The 17,562-nt window shown below is 41.7% G+C and overlaps 1 long non-coding RNA gene across 1 annotated transcript; it reads left to right on the top strand.

Annotated features, from left to right (window-relative positions):
• The first annotated feature begins 4,344 nt into the window (after positions 1-4,344).
• On the top strand, positions 4,345-17,254 carry LOC116410466. The gene is made up of 3 exons (XR_004222432.1): positions 4,345-4,429; positions 13,352-13,465; positions 14,848-17,254. It is a non-coding gene; the product is annotated as an uncharacterized LOC116410466 (long non-coding RNA).
• The last annotated feature ends 308 nt before the right edge of the window (positions 17,255-17,562 follow it).

Here is a 17,562-nt window from a genome sequence, read left to right as displayed (position 1 = left end):
AGGCATGGATTCACGGTGAATTTCTGCCATTGGTGGATTGTTTCGCGAAACGGATGAAAAAATTTGCAGCGGAAAAATTCGCCGCACGTCCAAAAATTGTCGCCGGCGGAAAAAAAGAATAATCGTGGGCGTCAAAAGAATAGCCGCGCTATGAAATAATTGCCACGGGCAACAAAATAATAGCTGCGTGACAAAATAATAGCTGTGGGCAACAAAATAATAGCCGCTGGCGACAAAATAATAGCCATGCAACAAAATAATAGCCGCGGGCGACAAAAGAATAGCCGTGCGACAATAGAATAGCCACGGGCGCCATTTTTTTTTGCCGCACATCATTTTCACCATTTCACAAATTTTTCACCATTTCGCAGATCTTTTGAAAGATTCGCTAATCGCTTGGTCTGATTTCACTTCCAGGCAGCAGACAGGGAACAGGTCTGAGCTTAGATTACAGCAGAGAGGGGAGGGGGAGAGAACAGAAGGGAGGGGGGGGAAGAGGAGCAAACTGAGCAGGCTTGTGCAGTGCCATGAAGGATTTCGCTGAGAGATGGAAGTTTGGCACAGAAGACTTCTATGTAATTTTGTCCGTCACTGAGTTAGACTGCCTTTACCTACAGAGGCTGGCCCCAAACTCTGCTACCAGCAGGAGCTGCATCTCCCACCATGAGAGAAGTTTAGCAGCCCTACTGCTGCTCCTGGATCTGCAGTCTCCATGATAGGAAATCCAAGCAGGCTGTCACCTAGCACAAGCAGTAGTAGCATCTGTATCCTGTGCAATCACAGGAGATAACTTTATTTCTCCCTCTTCTAAAATTACCTGTGCAGTACTCTGGCAAGGTCCTACCACTGCTGTGACAAAAAAAAACTTAAATACATTATCATATATCCACTGTTTTGATTCAGAGGAAGGAAAAATACCCAACTAGAAGCCTGTGCCAATTATGCCTCAAGAGTTAAAAGAATTCCTTCCTGACCCCCATCGCACATTCCCTGGTTTAAGCATTTGATACGTAACATGAATGATACCATGCAGACTCTCACGTTTATACAGTGTATCATTTTCAAAACCACAATATAACAGTGCATTCAGGAAAACATTCACATTCTGTTATTAATAGATAATTTGAGAGCATGAAGAAGAGACATTTCACAAAATATGCAAAAAAAAGGGGAATGGTGGGTGGGATGTTTCTACCTGCTCAGAGATAAGGAAGTGAACTGCTTCTCCCCTGGCATCACATCCCTCTCTTTCTCCACCCCCAGCCCAGCTTTGCCCCACATTGACTCAATGCTTTTCACCCAATCACAGCTACATCTGATTCTGCCAATCCCTAAGCATAAACCAGAGTAATCTGGCTGCTGGTCATTGGGATCCCTTGTCATGCAGCCCCTGAGCTTTTCCATCTAGGGCTTTACTTTCTGCATTTTTTCCACATTTGTCTCCACTTCTATGAATCTGACTTCTAAACAGTTTCCAGATTTTGTCTGTTACAGGACATTTTAAATTACATTTTAACACTGTTTCTGAATTTGTCTTTAGCTCTTCCTAAACCTGTCAGTCTGCCATGAAGAGACTCTCAGCTGTATTTGTGCCTTGTACTAATGATTGTGCCTGTCAGAGAAGAGATTCCCTGCCTCTTTCTAAGGCCAATATGGGTTAATACATGGTTTTTTTTTTACTTAAGATTTGAGTTAATTTCTCATTTGATGAACACAGAACAACATGAGTTTTAGCCATTAAGTTTTATAAGGAGGAAATTAAACTTCCTGGCAAATTTTTAATTTTAGCTCCAGTGCACAGTAGCCATGTGCAGGCCGGCCTCGGCACATCACCTCTGGGTCATGGGCGGGTACATCACCTGTGGGTCATGGACGGGTACATCACCTGTGGGTCATGGACGGGTACATCACCTGTGGGTCATGGACGGGTACATCACCTGTGGGTCATGCGCGGGTACATCACCTGTGGGTCATGCGCGGGTACATCACCTGTGGGTCATGCGCGGGTACATCACCTGTGGGTCATGGGCAGGTACATCACCTGTGGGTCATGGGCGGGTTCGGGTTGAGTGCTTCCTACCCGCCTGAGACCTAACACTGCCAGTTTTCCGGTTCCGGCCTGGGAATTCATAGGCACAAGCCCGACACGCCCCCTTTTGTGATGTCATTGCGGGTCTATAAATTAAGGGGAGAAGCTGGGTTGCTAGGGCTAGGGTTGGGACTTAATGCGCTCCCCAAACCAACGGGCGCCTATATCGGATGTTCCACTTTATTAATTTTCATGCTGTTCCACCCCTTTATGTTTTTGTAGAGCAGAGGCATGGGTTCCCCTCCCTTTCAGGCAATTTGACTATCAATATTTTCTTTAAATGTAGTCTGCTCGCACTTGTAACTTCATCATCGAGGGAAAATTAACTGCACATAAATAAACAATGCAGCTTTCCATCCGCAGCATAGAAAAGGCCATATATATCATTACCGCAGTCACTCTAACGCTTTGCTTGTAATCTGCGTAAAATCCTAAATTCCCAGGGCACCTTTTTTTAATGAAAAGATTAATAATCAATAAACCATCTCCACTGTTCCATCTTTAAATGTAAAGCCCTTAAAGGAAAGGCTTGTCGCTGAAGATTAATAATAGTACCCTCTAGGATTCCTGATATTGAACAGAGCTGTTAAAAAAATGCACTGAGGACAATATGTCAAATTGTTAGAGAAACTTGCTTCTTATTTCATTAATCTTCTTACACCAGGCCCACAGCTAGGGGTAGGCAGAAGGGCACAATGGTATTGGGAGCTTAGCACGTACCCCTAGTCCCGGCCCTTGTCCCCACGCCACCCACTCATCCATTACCTACCCCCCCATGTAGACAGTGCGTGCAGACTACAAGCGAGCATATTGATTGACAACACAGGGGTGTCAGGTAATCACTGGGGGGGCGAGATTGGCCCAACACTGCCTTACACTAAGGTATCTTAGTGCAACTTCTCAGTACAAAAGCCCAACTTAAGGGCATTATCCAAAACTGTTAGCGCTGGCTAAGGTTGTTTTACACCTTGCGTAACAGCTTACTGACTGGGAGAGGTAGTCGCGTGTATAATTGATCATACCAAATAGATTAAAAGAAAACACCAAACCTCAGTTTTCCTTTTAGTAGGTGGAGGTCGGCCACAGCTTTATTGAATGATATTAAACCAGTAAACGTCCTTGCCCTTTTATAACCAAAATAGTATACGCCCAGATGCCAGCCAGCGCAACCGCAGTGGGCATGTAAAGTACAATTATAAAAGTACTCTTACAACATACCCGAAAGGGCAAGGACCAAATTCAAAAAAATACCTGCCTGCATCTGTGACACAGTATCCATAAACAAATAGTATAAAAAACAAGATACATGTACTTTTCAACCAGAAACCAGAAAGGAAAAAAGTGGGTGAGTGGGATGATCAGTCGCCATTACTGGGTGCCAGACACACTGCCAGGTGTATGCACAGCGCTCCAGGTGCCCATGATGTGAGGGAAAAGGCAATTTAGCATCCTGCACCCTGCAAAATGATTGAAATTGTTTTGCAGGGTGCAACTCCCTGCATGCCCACACTGGACATCTGGGGAAAAAATGCTGCATTGTGGGTAGAACACATCAGAAAACTGCGCTTTGCAAACCACACCACCCAATTACAGGGCACCTTTTCATTGCATCGATGGCCTGTCAGTGCATCAGTATGAGGGAGCCAGAGGAATATTATTACTGGAGCTAGTAATAATAAACCTTTTGGGTTTATTTTATAATTACATTATTATTTAGTAGCCTTAAGGAATGGAGATCCAAATGACTTAAAGATCCCTTATCAGGAAAACCCCAGGTCCAAAGCATTCTGGATAACAAGTCCCATAACTGTATTGCAGTGTGGCCAGTTAGAAAAGCAATGACAGGAATAATTAAATAAGGAAAATTCGTTTTTTTACTAAAATATTTAAATCATATTTTCTAGGATTGCAAAACCTTCAGACTGATCTATTTGTATATCTCCCTTATTTGTAACTGAAGGGTTAATGAAGATAAACTGGAGATATCCCTTTCTCTTTAGTGTCCCTTTATTGTTTTCTCAGGCTCTGCTGCTGATTCATTTTCCCTCTCCCCCTCGGGCGTCGGTTCTATGCCCCGTACAGACCAGCCCGTGCCCTTGTGGGTTTTTGCACAAATGTTCATTCCAAAGCTCGGTCCCCTCTGCAGTTGCCATGGCAACTATCTCCTGCGCGGGCTTCTGGGTAGCGTTCATTTAAACCTGAACAATACACCCACCATAAAGATACAAAGTGAAAATTTGAAAGCAGTGCGTGGGATTCCAACACAACAACAAACGCGGGCGATTTGTGCGACTTCTTCAAGGGAGAAAGCCTTTGATCATGATGTCTGTCAGGATCCAGGTAACGAGAAGGAAGCTCATTAACTCATTAGGAACAACATAAACACTTTTGTACTTGCAGAAAAGGGAAAGGTATTTTTGGAAGAATTTCCCTTCAGCCGCCAGGGGAAGGCGTATAGACCAGCACAGCCAGACTTAGATTAAAGGCAATTACAGCCACTAGAATTGTATGTGGGTATATTCTAAGCAATGAGAATTACGTATGTAATGATATGTGCTTAGGGGCAGAGTAACTGCATCCCTCCTGTTCTTTCTGTTCTGTCTCCGGCACATAAGGCACTGCTGCCTGCGTCTCCAGCATGGGCGATAAAATGTCCAAAAATACCACATTGAAGTTCATGGAAACTGATGCCAGTAGAACTATTTACTGTAATATAATTGTGTTAACTTGCCTGGCCCTATATGAAGTGCAAGTTAATGGACAGGTAGGGGGCTAGAAGGTGGGACACTTATGTAGCTTCCCCAGCCACTGGCGTAACTATAGGAGAAGCCCGGTGTGGGCTGGCAATCTGTGGGTTCTGGCAAATGCCAGAGGGGCTGCTGTAAGATGCCATAGACAGTCACTATTTATTTGGATGGTGGGGGCTGTTTGGGCCTCTGTGTACTTGGAATGCCAGGGGCTATTTTGTATCCCAGTCCAGGCCTGGAGGAAGCAGACACCACAGGGGGGGCATGGGGTGCCTGGACCACAGGGTCCGCTTTCCTCTATAGTCGTATATAAATACCTCTCTCCAGTGACTTTCCTGCCTGTGGGCAGGGATGAGAGGACACAAGGGTAAAATGCGGACGGGGGTGGGATAAGAGTGCCTGTCTACCAGGCCCCTCCAAAGATTTTCTGCAGGGGGCCCGGCATAATATAAATTATTAATATAATATTAATTACTATATAATAATTCATATATAATAATAATAATAATATACATTATTTGCAGTCAGGGCCCGAACTAGGGGTAGGCAGAAGAGGCAGCTGCCTAGGGCGCAATGATTGGGGGTGCCAGGCAGGAGCCCCTCCTGCCTACCCCTAGTCCTCCTTCTTTGTCATTGCCCCCGCCGCTTGTCATTAGCGGCGGGGGCAATGACCCATCGCATTGCGCACCCCTCCCCCACGAACTGCGCATGCACGGCAAAGCACGGGGGGCGTGGCTTGGCCCACCCCTGTTTGCAGTACAGGTATGGGATCCGTTATCCAGAAACCCATTATGCAGAAAGCTCAGAATTATCCATTATAAGCAAATCATCCTAATTTTTAAAAATTAGGATGATTTGCTTACAATGGAGTCTATGGGAGATGGCCTTTCCATAATTCACTGTAAAATAAAACAGTACCTTGTACTTGATCCCAACTAAGATATAATTACCCCTTATTGGGGGCAGAACAGCCCTATTGGGTTTATTTAATGGCTAAATGATTCCCTTTTCTCTGTAATAATAAAACAGTACCTGTACTTGATCCCAACTAAGATATAATTACCCCTTATTGGGGGCAGAACAGCCCTATTGGGTTTATTTAATGGTTAAATGATTCCCTTTTCTCTGTAATAATAAAACAGTACCTGTACTTGATTCCAACTAAGATATAATTACCCCTTATTGGGGGCAGAACAGCCCTATTGGGTTTATTTAATGGCTAAATGATTCCCTTTTCTCTGTAATAATAAAACAGTACCTGTACTTGATCCCAACTAAGATATAATTACCCCTTATTGGGGGCAGAACAGCCCTATTGGGTTTATTTAATGGTTAAATGATTCCCTTTTCTCTGTAATAATAAAACAGTACCTGTACTTGATTCCAACTAAGATATAATTAATCCTTATTGGGGACAAATCAATCCTATTGTATTTAACAATTGTTTAAATGATTTTTAAGGTATGGACATTCAAATTATAGAAAGACCCCTTATCCGGAAACTCCAGGTCCTAAGCATTCTGGATAACAGGTCCCATACCTGTACTATAGAATATATAGTGCTGCAAAATGCAGGCAGTGCTGTATTAATGGCCAAGAAAGCAGACCTATGAAGTGCGCCTTGTGTTGCATTTGGGGACCTTTGTGGGGACTGTGTTTATGATTTTCCTTCTCAACAAACTATTTTCTTTTGCGTAGTTGTAATCTGGATATGCCATGGCATTTGGCAGTGGAGACAATAAACCTCATTTACTAACAGTGGGCAAAATATGTGTAAAGATTAGTGCTATTTACCAACAACTTCTGCTCACTACTATAGGGCTCAGTGAGTGCAGTAAGAAGTACAGTGCAAATTCACGTGCAATTGCCATGTTTTTTTCCCCACAATGCAGCTTTTTTTCTCCCAGAATCCCCATGTAATTGCGGTTGCAAGGGGGAGTTGTGCCACAATTATGCAATTTTACACAATTGTGGTAAAAGTTTCCCAAACCCAGTTTGCATCACTTCCAGCATTTGCCCCAAGAGTGACAAACCTGATTCTTTAGAAGCAAGTGCACCAATTGATACAGGGTGCTGAGAGGAACCCTGGAGCTACCGCCTGGTCAGGAGGTGGTGATAGCGCCAGAGTTTCCCTGCATCAATGGGGATAGAAGGACTGAGCGGCACAGAGTGAACTATATGGAAGTGCAAAGAGCTCCCTTTGATGCAAATACCTATAATGAATGCGGTTTTACATGCAACGTGCGGGGAAATTTGCACAAACACAACTGTGGTATCTGACACAAATGAGCTCTTATATCTCATATTGACTGCCCACTATACCCTGTGTAGTATTTAAGTACTACTGCTTTTCTGTCCTATTCCATTGCCACTTTATATGTTAGATTTTCTATATTGTTGCTTCTCTCATTTCCAGCCCTCTCTGCTATTTCTGTGCTGCCGTCTCCTACTGTCAGCAATTTCTTCTATTGGATTACTGTTCATGCATTGGCAGCGCTCTCTAATATTCTCTTGCTTTTTTTCTCATTTATGCTCAGAGCTGTGCCATCCCGTAGCTCTTGTCTTACAGCACCATCCTGTGCGATTCTGCCCTGTGCCTACATGCAGTCTGCCCGCTGTTGCACTGCTGCAGTGCTCTATCCATCAGTTCTCTCTGTTATTCTCTTCCTACATTCAGTCCTTTCTTTATCTGCCATTTCTATTATCCAGGTGCCGCTGCTTTCCACCCCAGCAGGCACTGCACCTTTCTCCATATCCAAGCCAATCTCACACTCATTCCTCTTAGTCACATTGAATTTCTACTCCCGTCTGTCTCTCAGATGCTAGGGGCAGTTGTGAATGGAGAAGGGAGGAGCAATGCCCACTCCTCTGCTCCGACCGTTCTGCCTAGCTAACGGCACAAATCAATGGTTTCCATTACATTGGGTATGCAGGGGAAAAGAACCTTTAAACAGCTTCATAAAGAATTATCTGACAGCCATGGGGAACCATGTGACTCAGAGAGCTCTGGGGGATGCAAGGAAAGCCAGGTTTGTTGTGAAATGACTTTCAGATCCAGCCAGAGAGGTGTTTATGTCAGTGCTAAATAGTCATTTTGGCCATTGATTCTGCTAAAGGGAAAAGAAATGCAGCTTATAGAGCTGCCAGTGAACCTGTGGTCAGCAAAGAAAGGCACCTGATGTTTTATTTAAGGCTTCCAAGGTTCATTTTTAGTCCATACTTACAAGACAGCTTACAGGTGTTTCTTTCCTGATTGAAAATATAAATGTGCAAGTGTAGTTATTTTTACCCTTTCTGTTTGTTTCTGTTGATTAAAGGGCTGCTATACCTTCACTTTTTTGTATGTATATCTTTATTTATAAAGCGCTACTTATGTACACAGCGCTGTACAGTATTTTTGGTTGTTTTTTATGCTGTCTCTGAGGGGCAGTGTTGTCTATCTCCTTCCATATATTGGGCCAGGGCTGGCACAGGGGTAGGCAGACTAGTGCATTGGATACTTACCACTAAAGGTGCAGTTATGGGGATTACTTCTACAGTGATAGACTGAGTACTGTGCCTCCCGTAGTATGGAGTGTGCTACAGGCGAGGCTGCCAAAGGGAATGAGGGGGCACTTTTTCATTGGCAGTTAGAAATAGAATGGGATATCTAAGCACTTTGGGGGCATTTCTGAAATGCAAAAATTGAGGTAGATGAGACAAGAAAGGGGAAAGAGTGGCATATGGGCATATGAGAGGAATGAGAGTGGGAAAAGCTGAAAAGAATGGAACCTGTGCAACTAAGGAGAGAAAAATGGCACGTGTTGTGTAGAGGAGAGAATGGCACATGGACGTATTGAAGAAAGAATAAAATGGCAGATGGAGGGAAAGAGGAGATAATTGTTAGGGAGGAGTGAAAGATGGCGTGCTAATGTAAAAGGGGACATATAGCTTAAGTAGATCTCAACGTAGAATTGCTTATGTGCACTTTTGATGATATTAACGGTTCTAACTATGAACATATTATAAAGGGTATTATTAATCCCCCCTCCCCTGCTGTGTGAGGCATGAGTAGAACACCAAAATCTCAATTTCCACAGCAATGGCTAATTCCTGTCACAGTGAGAAACAGAGCCAATGAGATAAGGCTAATTTCACATGTGGTGTGATATTAAGTGATGATGTCATCCAAAAAGGGGCGATTTATTGACCGGTCTGGAGGCCAAAAAAATCTCATGGAGGGCCACATTCTGCCTGTGGACTTCCGATTGGAAAGTAGGGACTTTAGGGAGCTGCACCTTCTGTAGAACATTCTGACCTTGTTAGACTGGGTGGCCATACACTGGATGATATTATACAGTATCTGACTACAAGATGGATACCCTCCTGCTGAGGCTCCTGCAGACATGGAGCATCAGCATTTTCCAACCTGATCGATCCTTTCATGTTTATTGACATGCTGTATCCTAGTAATGTTCTAAAATGTTTAAAACTAAGAATAAGTTAATATATCTTTACCCTATAGGTACTTACCCACAGCAATTAGTTACGGGTAAGGGGGGCGGGGTCAGAGAACCCATTCCGGACTCATGATGCTGATGACCTGCTGAACACAAAGATATAAGCTGTTAGATTGCGTCGTATTAACTTACAGTCTACAAGTTACATTGACATGGCCGTACTCTAACCTTGCTATCTATTGCTGCATTGAATAAAAGAAGGATTAATGTATTTCCCTGCACACGAGTATCCCAATCCCTGCCATGTATGTACAGAGCCATGGCTGACAGCTGCAAACCAATCAGTGCACATAATGGGCGGGGGAATCCTGGGTATCACTCCAACCCACACTGATTTAATGACACAGAGAGACAGGTAGCAGTGCAGAAATGCCAGGCACGTTGGTCATTTGTGTTTTTGTTTCCAATTGCTGCTCTGAGAAAGACTTGGAGGCCTAATGGCCAGCTAATTACGGCTAATCAGCTTCATTCTGTCTTAATTTCACTTCTCTCCTCCATTTTTCTGTTCTTTGCTTCTTTCTTCGCTGCACTTCTATTTGGTCATTGCTCCTTCACCCATCAGTCCATCCTTAAATTTGTATTTTTGCTTTCTTACACTTCCCTTAACTTTGCTTTTTATCCCTTATATTTTTATCATAATTCCTCTCTCCTAACCCCCTTCCTATTGTCTTTTCTTCTTCCGTCATCCCCTCTTTTTTTTATTCATTCATGTGTTTTCATGTTTTTTTCTCTTGCCTACCTATTTTTAGATTTCCACCCTCTGAGATTCTGTGTATAGGTTTCTACCTATAGTTTCCTACATCATATGTATAGGTTCCATATGAACACCTATAAGAGAGTTTCAAGGAGCAGACCTGGAATATCATCCCTTGAGTCTCAAAAGATAAAAGTTACCAATAAATAATGGTGACCATTAACATAGTGCTTGTGTAGGGTTCAAGAGTGTTGGGTGAGTGGGGTCAATGGCATTTTGTCTTCCAGGAGAGCACTAATTTGTATTTGGACAGGTGGTCCACCGTTAAAACTCTTGCAGTGTCTAGGTCATGGGTCCCCAACCTTTTTTTACCCATAAGCCACAGATGTAAATAGAGTTCGGGAGCACCACAATCATGAGAAAAGTTCCTGGGGATACAAGATAAGGGCTATTTGGGTTATTTGCCAGTCCTTATGTGGACTGGCAGCCAACAGGAGGTTCTGTTTGTCAGTATGTCTGGTTTTTATGCAACCAAAACTTGCCTCCAAGCCAAAAACAAGGAGCTGCTTTGAGGCCACTGGGAGCAACATCCAAGGGGTTGGTGAGCAACATGTTGTTCCCAAGCCACTGGTTGGGGATCACTGGTCTTGGGGTCAACAAGGAGGCTCATGTTTCTGGCTGATTACTGGCATTAAGATGGGGCACTTGGACATTATGTACCTTCATAGCTGTAAGTTTTACAGGAGATACAAAAGAGTTTAGGAAACATTTACCAGGCACTGTACAGTGTGCTTTTGCACTTTGCACACTGTATTTTGCTTTACCTGTATCGCCACAGTTCTCCTTTTTAGACCTTCGGAATGCCCTTTTATTGAACTCTGCCTGGAACAGATCCAAGAGGGGCAGATGGGGCAAGGAATGGGGCAAGAAGTAGGTATACTTGCACCCCTTGTGCCCCGGGTTATAGTAAATGACCCCCCTTGTGTGATAAAACCTGTTTGTGTCCAGGCCAGATTAAGTTTATCATATACACAGTACAAATGCAAAATAAAATTAAATTTATATATTCTATTCCTAAAGACACAATGAGACAGGATTAAGAGATAAATATAAATACTGTGATATTGCACGAATACATGGGGTTTTTATTGAGCTCATTCTGTACAGGTGTAGATAGTCTATTTGAAAGGTTAAACTTTTTTGAAAAAAAGTCAAAAGAGTGAACAAAAACATATATATTTAGAAAGACAGAAAATGGAAATGTTATTAAATGTCATTCTATCAGATCTCATTCCATTGTCTAAAACAAATAGGATTCTGTCTCAGCTTAATTGAAAGTAAAGTAATGAAATCGCATGAGGCTGAAGATGTGTCCCAGAGTGTCTCATTGCCTGGTTAAGACAAATGACCCACTTGGTTCAGAGAAACGTTGCTCTGCTATGAACCTGTGCCCCTCCGACAGAGGATTTAGCCCACTTACTAGGTTTGTTGGAGATGCCTTCCACACATAGGTGGGAATAAAGAAGATTAGGGTCCTTCAACTAGGGACCAACTTCCATACATTCATATATGAATTCCCCACTTGAAATTTTGTATTGGTAGCCATATCAACCGAAGAGAGGATGAGCACTTAAGAGACCAAGATGAAGATGCATTCAAAACAGTGGTCCAGGTGCACCAACCCAGGACCCTCAGCATGGAAAGCAGATTAAATGTAAAAAGCAACAACAGGAGTTTATAGGCACTCAAAAGAAACCACAAGGGTAACAAAAAGTAGAATAAACAAGTGTTTATTCAAAACTACATTAAAAGGATAACATTTCCATTTTCCTTACACATTTTGTATCCTATGGTTACGGACAGTTGGTTAAGCCCACCTGTTGGGTTTGTTGGAGATGCCTGCCAACCATAGATTGGAATAAAGATTTAAGAAGCCTTAGCCTCTCCAACTAGGGGCAAAATGCCATATATTTATATATAAGTTCTCCAGTTGAAAGGCTTCTATAGGTAGCCTCCCAAAACCAAAATGCACCCTCTTTCCTCTGTCATAGAAGACTTCCAACAAATATTGTTGGTTCTTACATGAAAAAAAAGCATCAGAATCGCTGAAAAAGAAGATCCATTGCACCTATTAATAAGTGTTCTGTAGGGGCTTAGGTGCACTTCATTTAAAAGACATTATTGTACTGGAAGGAGTTCAGAGACAGTCAACAAAATTAATAAAGAAAGACTGCATTTATGTGAACAAAGTAAGAAAATTGTGTTTGCTTACATAAAGCCAAGGTACCAGTGAGAAGATATTATTACACTAAACAAATTTATTCAAGTAGAACACAAAGCACTTGCCGAGGAAGTTTCCTGCCTAAAGCTGTGCAGATGGCACCGGGTCACTTCATCAGAACAGAGGAAAGAAAGGAGAAAGTGTTTTAATGCAGAGAGGAAAGCATTTATGATAGCATACATTACCGGCACATTCAGCAGGCGCTCTCACTTAAGAGTTCCATATGCTGAGAGCTTGTCGTTTATAACTAGGGCACTTCTCAAAGGACAAACACAATGGGCAGGATTCAGTTCCTTGGCTTTTATTATGCAACTTGCATTGGATTCCTTAGTGCAGGTGCAAAACATGTACCTGTTTAGTAGATATGGTTCTAGTTTATGCAGCACCATAGATGTGTTATAGAAGGGCACTAACTACAGTGTGCAATTTCCAGTGTCAGGCGCCATGTTTTTCTCCCACAATGCTGCTCTTGTTTTATTCAAGTATAACTGCAGTCACGAGAGGGCAATACAATTGTGGGCAAAATTGTGCTTTTACTTCTGGTACAAAATGACATCTCCAGTGACTCTTTAGATGTAAGTGTGCTGTATCTATTATTGCAGGACACTTGTAAACATTAGAGACACAGGCCCCTTTAGTGGTCATGGTAACTCCAGGGTTCCCCTGCATCAATAATCAAAATGCGCAATTTTAAAATGTGACGGGATGGACCAACTGCAGCCAAGCACAACTCTAAATAAATGCAATGAGCACCTCTTGATGCAAGGACACTCAATGAATCAGATTTTCTTCATGCAAATCAGCGTGGCAGCATTGCACAACTGCACTTGCACTTTATAAATGAGGCCTGCGTGGTTGCAACACACATAGGGAGCCCTGGAATTAGCACTTGCTTGAGGCAGGTCCTATTTTGCAAGTGCAGTTGGCATATTGGCTCATAGTCTAGTAGTCCAGTTAATTAATTGAATGTGTTAGAATGGCACAATTATGTGCTGATATTTGTGTCTAACTCTGTGCTCTTCTTTTCTGTCTGAACTGTAGTGATTATCCCACCTCCCCAGCAACCTGCAACCTACAGGCAAACTTTGAGGTTGTAGAATAATGGCAACTGTTGGGAACTGAATGCCTCCTCACTTTGTTCTACCTACCTCCTAGGTAAGGAGTATTTGGTATTGCCCATAAGGGAAAACTAATGGGCACATTGTTAAGATATTTTATTCTTCTATGTCTACAGTTATACAGGTATCTACAATTATGTCTACAACTGCTCTAACAAGACTAACAAATGATCTCCTATCGGCTAAAGCCAAAAAACACTACCCGCTACTAATACTTCTCGATCTCTCTGGAAATTCTAAAAAAAAATCCATGGAGAAATATAATTGTGTATGAGCCACAAGAATGCAAAGCTCTTTTGAGATGCCTGCAATTATTCTTGCTGTATATCCACACTCATACCTAGCTTACCAGTACAGGTATCGAACCCCTTATCCGGAAACCCATTTTCCAGAAAGTTCCAAATTACGGAAAGGCCATCTCCCATAGACTCCATTTTAATCAAATAATTTACATTTTTATAAATGATTTCCTTTTTTCTCTGTAATAATAAAACAGTACCTTGTACTTGATCCTAACTAAGATATAATTACCCCTTATTGGGGGCAGAACAGCCCTATTGGGTTTATTTAATGGTTAAATGATTCCCTTTTCTCTGTAATAATAAAACAGTACCTGTACTTGATCCCAACTAAGATATAATTAATCCTTATTGGAGGCAGAACAGCCCTATTGGGTTTATTTAATGGTTAAATGATTCCCTTTTCTCTGTAATAATAAAACAGTACCTGTACTTGATCCCAACTAAGATATAATTACCCCTTATTGGGGGCAGAACAGCCCTATTGGGTTTATTTAATGGTTAAATGATTCCCTTTTCTCTGTAATAATAAAACAGTACCTGTACTTGATCCCAACTAAGATATAATTACCCCTTATTGGGGGCAGAACAGCCCTATTGGGTTTATTTAATGGTTAAATGATCCCCTTTTCTCTGTAATAATAAAACAGTAGATTGTACTTGATCCCAACTAAGATATAATTAATCCTTATTGGAGCCAAAACAATCCTATTGGGTTTAATTACTGTTTAAATAATTTTTTTAGTTGACTGAAGGAGATCTGAATTACGGAAAGACCCCTTATCTGGAAAACCCCAGGTCCTGAGCATTCTGGATAATGGGACCCATACCTGTACTTTCATAAGGGATATATATAGATATATATTGTCCATCCAATGGGAAAATAAATAAAATGATGAGGGCTCTATAACTTGTTTGCCCGATCCAATGGGAAACTATAAAAAATGATGAGAGCTCTATAACTTGATAATACTAAAATATGAATATAGACAGTAGAGCATAAAAATAAGCAAATATTTCTATATTCTTTATATGCACATCTCCTCATGTTTATACATAGTCTATTGCAGTACTGCTGTTTTGCTCCTCCTCATTCCCTTCCTTTAACAAATTCCCCTAGAGAACCAGAAGAGTGAGGGAACAGTTTGATGCCAAACAATCAACATGCTCATCCCATCCCCTGCTGGCAGGCAAATGTAGCAGACTGGCACGGTTTGGTAGCTGTAGCTCAAATTGAGCCTCGCCACATGTTCCCCTTTGCTTTTGTGCCGTCTCTTGTAGGAAGTAGTTTTGTTTAGCACAGAGCCGCTATCAGCACAAAAATATCTTACAAAGGGATAGCTGAAAAAATACGACAAGATCTATATGAGTCAACTTGTAATAACCAGCCACCACTAGAGGAAATTCATTGCTTCTTAAACCCTTGGGTGTCGGAAAGATTGTATTGGAGCCCCCGTCTGACGATGGAAGGATTTGGACTCCATCGGGAAGTTTTGCAGCAGTTATTACCTCCTGAAGATGCTCTGATATAAAAGGAGAACACAATTTATTGCGAAATTCAGCTCTCCCAGACAATAGAAAACCCCTAGTTATAGTGGTGGAAATTAATAAATGGGCTGCGGAAACATTTACAGGGGAATGCAATGCAAGTTATAAGCAGAATATAAATTCCCAAAAGAAAGAAAACAAAGAAAGAAGAATGATATTTGTAAGACTATTTAGCAGTTGCTGATTTTATATGCACAAAGACAGTAGGGGACACTAGTGCAAAGTGCAAACCACCACAATCTTGCACCCTGGGTGTAGGTCTTTGTGCTCCAGAATGTTTTTCTTACACGTATACAGCAATATCTGTGTTTAACCAGGGGAATGTTGGGGTGGCATGTAGGGGTCCCCAATTCTGCCTTTCCTTCTATCTTGCACAACATTTAAAGACAGAACTGTGCTCTGCACCTTGTGCTGGGCTTTTAATCTTGTGTAGATGGCAGCAATGCCTTGAACCAAAATGCTCAGGAAATGAAAACGGAGAGGTGTGAATTGGCAGCCCTTTGTGCTCTTGCATTTGCTTGGTGTTTTTCACGACTAAGGGTGGGTACGTTAAGATTCGCTGGCGAGTGGATCTTCTCTCGATATGCCGAACTAAGGTGGGCTAATTTGATAGTTTGGACCTAGGGTCAAGTGATCAAATTACAATTCATCAGACCGAGGATTGCATCAACGAGCCGACATGATCCCCAAACAGGAAAATCAAACCTGCCCAATTTTCTGCCAGATAACTTGTCAAATTGGTCTTAAGTGTGTGAATTGGCAGCTTATATCCACCCGAGTAATGACCACCATAATAAGTTTTCCCGCATACCTTGCACATGTTTTTCTACATATCATACGCATTGAGTTGTAGCTTGTGCAGACACTTCTTTGTGTCCATGTTGGTAAATTGCTGGCAAAGGACATTGCTTGATCCATTAGTTGCAAAAAGAATGAGCATGTAATTCATTGGGTAAACGTTTCTTGTGTGTGTAGAAGAACATGCAAAGGGCACCCTGGGTATAACACAGATGGAAATTATCGATGGCACCAAGGGGGATAGGAGATTTCTGGGTATTTGTGTACCTAATAGGATTGGCCATGATTCCTACGGGAGGGGTGGTTATTTAAGCGAGAGGAATGCCTTACCTGCCCCCTTTTCCCCTTGAGCACCTGGAACTCTGTTGAAACTCCCCCACCAACCCTCCCATGATTTCATATTTTGAGTTTTTGCTTATATTATACTTCAGTGTATCATTATTGTAACACCATTTCTGTTGCAACTGTATTTGTTTATTACTTTTAAGCATTTAGTATGTTTTTTTTCTATTGTTACGGAGGTTGTGTAGGTATTTAATTGTGTCCTTGCCATTGGTAAAAAGTTCTCTTGGTTCACCTCACATGTCCACCAGTGGCATTTGGTTTAATTATGGTTGGATATGGCATGGATCCGTTATTATTTGACCACTGACCCCAGAGACCTGATTGGTGTTGAACTATACTATTTGCACTGATCAACTTTATTTGTAACAGTACCCACAATGCACTGCAGCTGCTAAATGCTTCACACTTGTTGGCACACTACTTCTGTCTTAAACACATAGTGGTATACAAAGCATTGTGTAATATGGCATACGTGGCTAATATACGTGAGTGAAAATCTCAAATTTAATCTCAAATGTATGTTAATATTCAAAAGGCAGAGTAAATATGTGAAGTTTCCGTGATTGCAGGCAATGTCTTTATTTATATTATATTCCTGTATTATGGTAAAAAGTGCCTTAATAACTCAAGTGCACGTACTGAACTATGGGAAGAAATGTAATGAAGACATAACACACGTTATACTAGTTGCAATCGAGCATGTTATTTGCATTTTTATTGGAATTATGGTAATACTCATCTAGTATTTTGCATATAATACGTTTGTGCAACAACTTATATATATATAGTATTTTCCTGTTGTCATATGTCCATTAAACAGGAGAAATAGCCATTAACGACTGCAATTATTTCTGTTATTTTAACCATGGAACTCCTGTTGATGTATCAGTTGATCCAAGGCTCTATAAGAATGGAATAAATGATAGAACAATTTATCATGGGTTTTTTTTTAGCCAATTGCTTTTAATGCAGTCACTCACCTGTGTGGCATTGGCTGCAGCAGCAAGGAGAACAACTGATGGAGCCCCCAGGCCGAGCATTCAGCTGATGATATGGCACAATGTATGGCACCTGTATAATTGCATTCACATAGGCAATCAGACTTATCAGTAATGCAATCCATCTTCAATCTAAGTATCACATT

The sequence above is a fragment of the Xenopus tropicalis genome, chromosome 4 (genome assembly GCF_000004195.4).
Source record: "Xenopus tropicalis strain Nigerian chromosome 4, UCB_Xtro_10.0, whole genome shotgun sequence".
NCBI classification, from domain to species: Eukaryota; Metazoa; Chordata; class Amphibia; order Anura; family Pipidae; genus Xenopus; species Xenopus tropicalis.
Note: the sequence above shows the minus strand (reverse complement) of the source record. Positions and strands in the feature narration are given on the sequence as shown.